The sequence below is a fragment of the Sapajus apella genome, unplaced genomic scaffold, assembly GCF_009761245.1.
Source record: "Sapajus apella isolate SASKATOON/1434 unplaced genomic scaffold, GSC_monkey_1.0 scaffold122, whole genome shotgun sequence".
Lineage (NCBI taxonomy): Eukaryota > Metazoa > Chordata > Mammalia > Primates > Cebidae > Sapajus > Sapajus apella.
Window position 1 is genome coordinate 8,813,544 of NW_022437062.1, and position 6,484 is coordinate 8,820,027.

Consider the following 6,484-nt stretch of genomic DNA (forward strand, 5'->3'; position numbering starts at 1 on the left):
AAATAAAAAAATAAAAAGGAGTGTCTTTGGATCCTGAGAAGGCTGAGTCACCGTGTTATTTATTCTGGCTACCAGCCTCTATGACTCCACCTTTTCTTCTTTTAGAGAATGTTTATCTTTAGGGCGCTTAATAATTTTGACTTGAGGAGGCACTGATATTAAACAAGGAGACTGCCTCAGAATGTCGCAAGGTATTTCAGTTTGTTTATAATGTGGGACCGGCAGGCAAAGGGTGGACCCGAAAGGATTATGCCTCTTGGCTTCCATTTGAAAAAGACTCTGACATTTACCCACTGTTCTTTTACCCAATAAGGTTTGGAATATGTTGCAATTCAAGGTCAGGTCTAATGTTTCTTGCAGAAAGTCCAATGGCCCAGCTTTGGCAGCACGAATAGGGGGATTGGCAGGGTCACAAAGCAGAAGCAAGGCATGGGGAGCTAGGTGATCGGGAAAAACTTGGAGGGTGTTTTGCCTGGGAGAGTGTGGTTACTACTTGGAGACTGCAGGGCTTTTAACCATGCACAGATGCGGCCAGGCAGCATCGAGTGCAAAAGCATCAGGCACTTCCTTCGAGCTGGAATCGAACCAGTGACCTAAGGATATCCACAAATGTCTGTACAGTCTACAGTCCTCCACTCTTCCAGCTGAGCTATCGAAGGGTGCATGCTGCCAAAGCTGGATCATTGGACTTTCTGCAAACAGAGGAAGCCACAACCCTGAATGCTTGAGGTCCAATATGTGTTGGGGTAGCTGGAATCCACCTTGGAAGAAAACCCTGCGCTGATCACCACTGCGGCCCTTTCCAGGTGGAGCAAATCCTCTGAGGGAGGATGCCTGGCATCTTTCGGGCGCCGATAGCCACCATCCACCAGAAGGAGCGCTCATCTGTGACAGCCTTCCTTTCCCTGAGCAGGCCCCTTTCTACAGGTGACAATGACAGCCCCTAGTGGCTTGAGAGAAATGGAAGTGAGTCAGCGAGGGCACAGGGATTGGCAAGGTAGTTGGGTGGGTCTAGTGGGGGAGAGGACACTGGAGGAGAAAAAGAGGAGAACCCTAATGGGTGCTGGATAGGCAGCTGACAGGCCCAGCCCAACCTCAGGGTCTGGTGCAGGTCCCTAATAGGCACAGTCTGGCCTCTCTCCTCCCTCCCCAACCACACACATGAGGCCCTCCTCCCCAGCTGCCCTGCCCTTCTCATGTCTATGCTCACATTTTGGCGTGTTGAGGTGCACTGGGAAGTGAGATGAGGAAATCTCTCCCAGGCTTGCAGATGCACACGTGAGATATCCTCTTCCGCAAACAGACCAAGAATTCCAATCAGAAGCTGCCGATTTCTGAAGTAAAGCAAAGTTCTGTGGGTTTCCTTGAAAAACAAGAAGCCAGGTAGAGGACAGAATTGTGTTTTGGACTCCTTATCCTGACCCCGCGTCTTTAACAAAACTTTCAGATCCCATCTCTTGTATGCCCACCACTCCAAGACCACGGAGACACCCACCCTGCAGCAGAACACCTAGAGGAGGCACAGGAAGCCACACCCAAGGGACCTAGCCTCCATTGAGTTTATGTCCACTTCCTGTCTTGTGGCAAGTGGGTATGTGTCTCCGAGAGTGAGTGTCAGATCCTCACAGACCTCCTGCTACTCTCTGCCATGGCACAGCTGGGAAGAGTGGGCACCAAGGCTTACCCTCACTTGTGACTGCCACCAAATCCTTTGTTGGCTCACCTCTGGTTTTTCCCCAAAGCACTAAACAAAGGTTCCAAGGGATCCGGTGACTCCATGCCCCATCAGGAATATATCCAGTGAAGGCCTGAGGTGCTACCTTTGGTCCCTCCTTGTTAGCTCGTCTCTGCCTTTGGTGTCATTGGAGGCTGGGGTCTCACTGTGGCTCCAGAGCCATAGAATAGTCCCAGAGCACTGGCGACACCAAAGACGAAGGAAAGGTTGACATAGTTGGGGTGACGTAGAGGAGAATAGGCAGTGGGGGGAGACCAGGAGCTGCTTTCCACATGAAAAAATGCACGTGTAGTATCCAGTTTGAAAGGTACAATTAAACAGCTCTTGAGGACTCAGCAGGTAGCGGATGGGGGTGAGCCAGTCCCAAGCAGGCTTCAGAAGGCCATGCTTTCCTGGGCCATTCAGTTTGGAGTGCTCTGTATGATAGGTTGCTTCTTTACATCAAACATCTGGAAGCTTTTCCAAGATCCTGCGATGAGACCAGCAGATGCTCATTGGCTTTCTTCTCTGCCATATACCCACCAAACCCACTCCAACTTCTCAGAGGTAAAGCTTCACTTGATTGATAAAGCCCAGTCCATTTCTGACTCCATTCTCTCTGACTGGGCCTCAGCACATTTTTCTTGGGATTAGGAGAAGGAAACTGTGCCTCTAGGTCCCAGAGCAAAAGCTCCAAACTGCTCAGACCCACCAGGCAGTGGCCTAAGGAGGCAAATTCATGTTCCTCTGTAAAATGACAGCTGCCACTCAAGCTCTATTTCTGCTTTCTGCCATGGACCTCATAGCCCCTAACTCTCGGGGATCACTGAAGCTGTTTTGGAGCCCACTTCTTTTGTACTCCCTTTCCCTTGCCCTCTCAAGTGGCAGAGCACTTGATGCAGGTGTTTTTGCGGACTTTGAACTGAGCATTAGACATCCTTACCTTTCCAGCAATAGCCAAACTTGGCTGTAGCAACATATAAAGCTGTGAAGGCTCAGGAAAGGTGAAGCTTGAGGGATTTGGGACAGGGTGATGGGTGGGCAGTTTGTAAATACAAGTGGAAAGGCAAAGGATGATGGGCACACAAATGCGGGTTTGGCTGGGACACAAGGCAAGGGGTACTCTTTTGCACTGAAGACTATGAGTCCTGAGTCCCTGTTCAGGAAGAATGAGTAGGCTCCCAGGGGTGTTTACTCAGGAAAGGCAGGATTTTGCTGGGTTTTCCCTGGGAAAGTGTAGTTATGACTTGAAGTCTGCAAGATCTTCAGGCAGCCTTATGTGCAAAAGCAGAGCTGGAATCAAACCAGTGACCTAAGGATGTCCACAGACACCTCTGCAGTCCACAGTCCTCTGCTCTACCAGCTGAGCTATCAAAGGGAACACACTGCTGAGGCTGAGTCATTGGGCTTTCTGCAAATGGAGGAAGCCAAGTTCCGGAAATGCTGGTGATCCGGTACTCGTTGAGTTAATTGGAACCCGACTTGAAAGAGAACCCTGCGGGGGTCTCCACCACGATCCTTTCTCAGTAGAGCGAATCCTCTGGGCGAGGGTGCCTGGCATCTCTCAGGCACTGATAGCCACGATCCACTAGGAGGAGCTCTCACCTGTGGCTTTCTTTTCCCTGTGCATTGCTTTTTCTACATGTGACGACGACAGTCATTAATGGCCAGAGGGAAAATGAGGTAGACGGCGAGGTCAGAGGGGTTGGTGAGATTAATGGGTGGGTCCAGTGGAGGAGGGGTCACTGGAGGAGGAAAGGGTACTGCATGGGTGTGATGTAAGCAGCTTCCAACCCCAGCCCAGTGTCAGGGTCTGGTGGAAGACCCTAAAGGGGCACTGCCCTATCAGCCTGGCCTCTACTTCCCACCACCCCAAACACACTCCTCTCGATGTGGTTGGCCCTTCTACCCACTTTTTTTTTTGGCATATTGAGGCATAATGGGAAGACAGGGAGGGAACACAGGAGGATAAGTGAAAGCTGGACAGGGTGGCTCCCGCTGCAATCACAGCACTTGAGCAGGGCTGAGGCAGGACGGGCGCCTGAGCCCAGGAGTTCGAGATCAGCCTGGGCAAATAGGGAGAAGCAGTCTCTACAAAATAAAACTCTATAAAGTTATCTGGGTGTGGTGGCCTGCACCTCTGAGCCTAGCCACTCAGGAGGCTGAGGTGGGAGGATCATTTGACCCCAGGAGTTCAAGGCTGCAGTGAGCTGTGATTTTGCCACTGCACTCCAGCCTGGGTGACAGAAACCATATTTAAAAAAAAAAAAAAAGATAGGTGGGGAGAGACCAGGTCCAGGGGCTCAAAGATCACCATGTGACACTCACTACCTCTAACCTCAAGGGCCAGCCTAAAAGCTTCGATCCACCTCTCTGCAAACTGATCAAGAAGAATTCTTTGCCAGAGGCTGCTGCTTTCTGAAGTAGGGGCTCCTGGAAAGGGAAAGGGGTCAATAGAGGACACAAGGTGACCTTTGGACCCCTTACCTAGGCCCCAAATTGTTGCCAAAGTTTCAGATCCTATATGGTGTGTGTCCTCTATCCCAAGATCACTCGTCACCCACACAAACAGTGAAACAGGTACCAGTGGTACAGCAAGCCGAACCCAAAGGATCCACCTTTTACTGAGTTTATAGGGGAAAAGTCAGAGTCAGGGATCACCCACACTTGCTGATGACTGAACACGACTCAATGGCTCACCTTTGCTTTTCTCTTCAAAGCACCAAGCCTAGGTTCCGAAAAACCTGGTACCATCAAATCTCGTCATGGACATATCCAGTATAGACCAGAGGTTCTACTTCGGTCTCAGTTTGCTGATCTCTGCAGTAATGTCATTCGAAGCTGGGATCTCTCTGTGGCTGCAGAGCTACAGAATGTTGCTGGGGCCCTGGTGGGTCCACAGCTCCACCCCTTTCCATTAGCAGTGGGAAGCTGGAAAGGCTGACACAGCAGAGAAGAGAAGTGGAGGTGGGGAACAGGTTGTAGGTGGAGAACAGGAGCTGCTTTCTAGGAGAAGAAGACAAGTGTAGTCTCCAGTTTGAGACACAGAGTGAAAAAGCAGTTATGCCCATTGGGTAGGTGAGAATGGCTACTGGGTTCCTAGAAGCCCTCTGAGAACCAAATTTCCACCTCTGTTTTGCTTGGAGTGCTCTCTATGATAACTTTCATCTGTACATCAAGTGTCTGGAGATTTTTTTTCCCAGAGCATAGGATGAGACCAGGGACACGCATTGTGGTTCCTCTCTGGCTCATACTTTGGTGAACCCACTTCATCTTCCCAGAGGTGAAGCCCCACTTGGTTGGTGAAAGTCAAGCCCATTTCCTGCTTCATACTCTCAGATTGTGCCTAGCAATCTTCCTCTTGTAGAAGCTGCAACCTTCCAACTGTGCCTCCAGAGCCCCCAGACAAAAGTTAGCCTGCTGCTCAGTTGCAGCAAGCCAGTGGCCTAAGGAGGTGAACTTGTACGCCTCTGCAGGGTGGCAGCTGCAGAGGCATACAAGTTTTCAGTTCTGCTCCCTGCCATGGACCCAACAGCCCCCAACTCTCCCAAGTCACTGAAGTTCTTTCCAAGTCTGCCCTTTTATGCTCTCTTTCCCTCTCCCACACCCTCACAACTAGCAAGATGCTTGGTGTAGGTGTTTTTGCAGACTTTGAACTGAGTGGAAGATATCTTTCTTCTTCCAGCAGGAGCCCAAAGGCTGCTGTAGCAACATTAAAGGGTGCGAAGGCTCAGGAAATGTGAGGTTTGGTGTATGTGGGAAGGGGGCATACTCTTGTTTTCAACCTGAAGGAAAACATTATGGAGCCAGTGGAAGCTCTGTTCATTAAGAAAATCTCAGGGTGGCAGCTCTTTCCCACAAATAGACAAAACAAAATAAAAATGAACATTTTCTGTCTGTATACATCTATATATAACAAGCAAGAGATAATGAGAGAAATAGAGAAATAGAGCGCGAGACAGAGACAGAGACAGAGAGACAGAGGCAGAGCATACACAGCACGTTTATTTTCTGAGGATGTCACAGTTGCCTCTGACCCTTTTCTCTTCCAGTAGGCTTGACCTTCTGGGACTTGATGGTGGACCCACTAGTTTGATAGATTGAGATATTTATCAACGGTGAGCACGGTGTTGCTGTGTGGCCCTTAGGACCCAGAGCAGTCTGTGAATAAAAGTGAAAGAGCTCTGGAAGGTGGGGGTGCAAACGGTGTGGTGGGGAGGGGCTGACTGGGTCACAAGCAGAAGCAAGGGGCGCTTTGTGCTGAAGAGTGCAGGTCCCTGGACTATGGGGAGAATGAGTGGGCTTGTGGGTGTGTTTCCTGGCCACAGTACAGGTGTGGAAAGCCAGGTGATCAGGACAGGTTTCTCTGGGTTTTGACTGGGAGAGTGTGGGCGGATACTAGTTGGAGACTGCAGGGCCTTTGACCAGGCACCAGGTGGCATTGCGTGCAAAAGTATCTGGCATTTCCTTCGAGCCGGAATCGAACCAGCGACCTAAGGATGTCCACAGATAACTATCCAATCTACAGTCCTCCGCTCTACCAGCTGAGCTATCGAAGGATGCACGCGTTAAGAGCCGGGTCATTGGACTTTCTGCAAATGGAAGAAGTCAAGTCCCTGAAACGCTGGAGGACCAACACACTTTGAGTTGATTGGAACACGCCCTAGAAGAGAACCCTGCGCCGGTCGCCGCCGCGCCCCTTTCGGGGAGGAGCAAATCCTCTGGTTGTGGTTTCCTCGCGTCCCGGGGCGCTGATAGCCAAGATCCAGG

At 50.5% G+C, this 6,484-nt stretch overlaps 2 non-coding genes across 2 annotated transcripts; both read right to left on the minus strand.

Moving 5' to 3' along the window:
* Positions 1–565: 565 nt before the first annotated feature.
* On the minus strand, positions 566–659 carry TRNAY-GUA. Its single transcript has 2 exons — positions 623–659; positions 566–601 (listed from the first exon to the last, which is right to left on the minus strand). It is a non-coding gene; the product is annotated as a tRNA-Tyr (tRNA).
* Positions 660–6,179: 5,520 nt separating this feature from the next.
* Positions 6,180–6,273, minus strand: TRNAY-GUA. The gene is made up of 2 exons: positions 6,237–6,273; positions 6,180–6,215 (listed from the first exon to the last, which is right to left on the minus strand). It is a non-coding gene; the product is annotated as a tRNA-Tyr (tRNA).
* Positions 6,274–6,484: the final 211 nt, after the last annotated feature.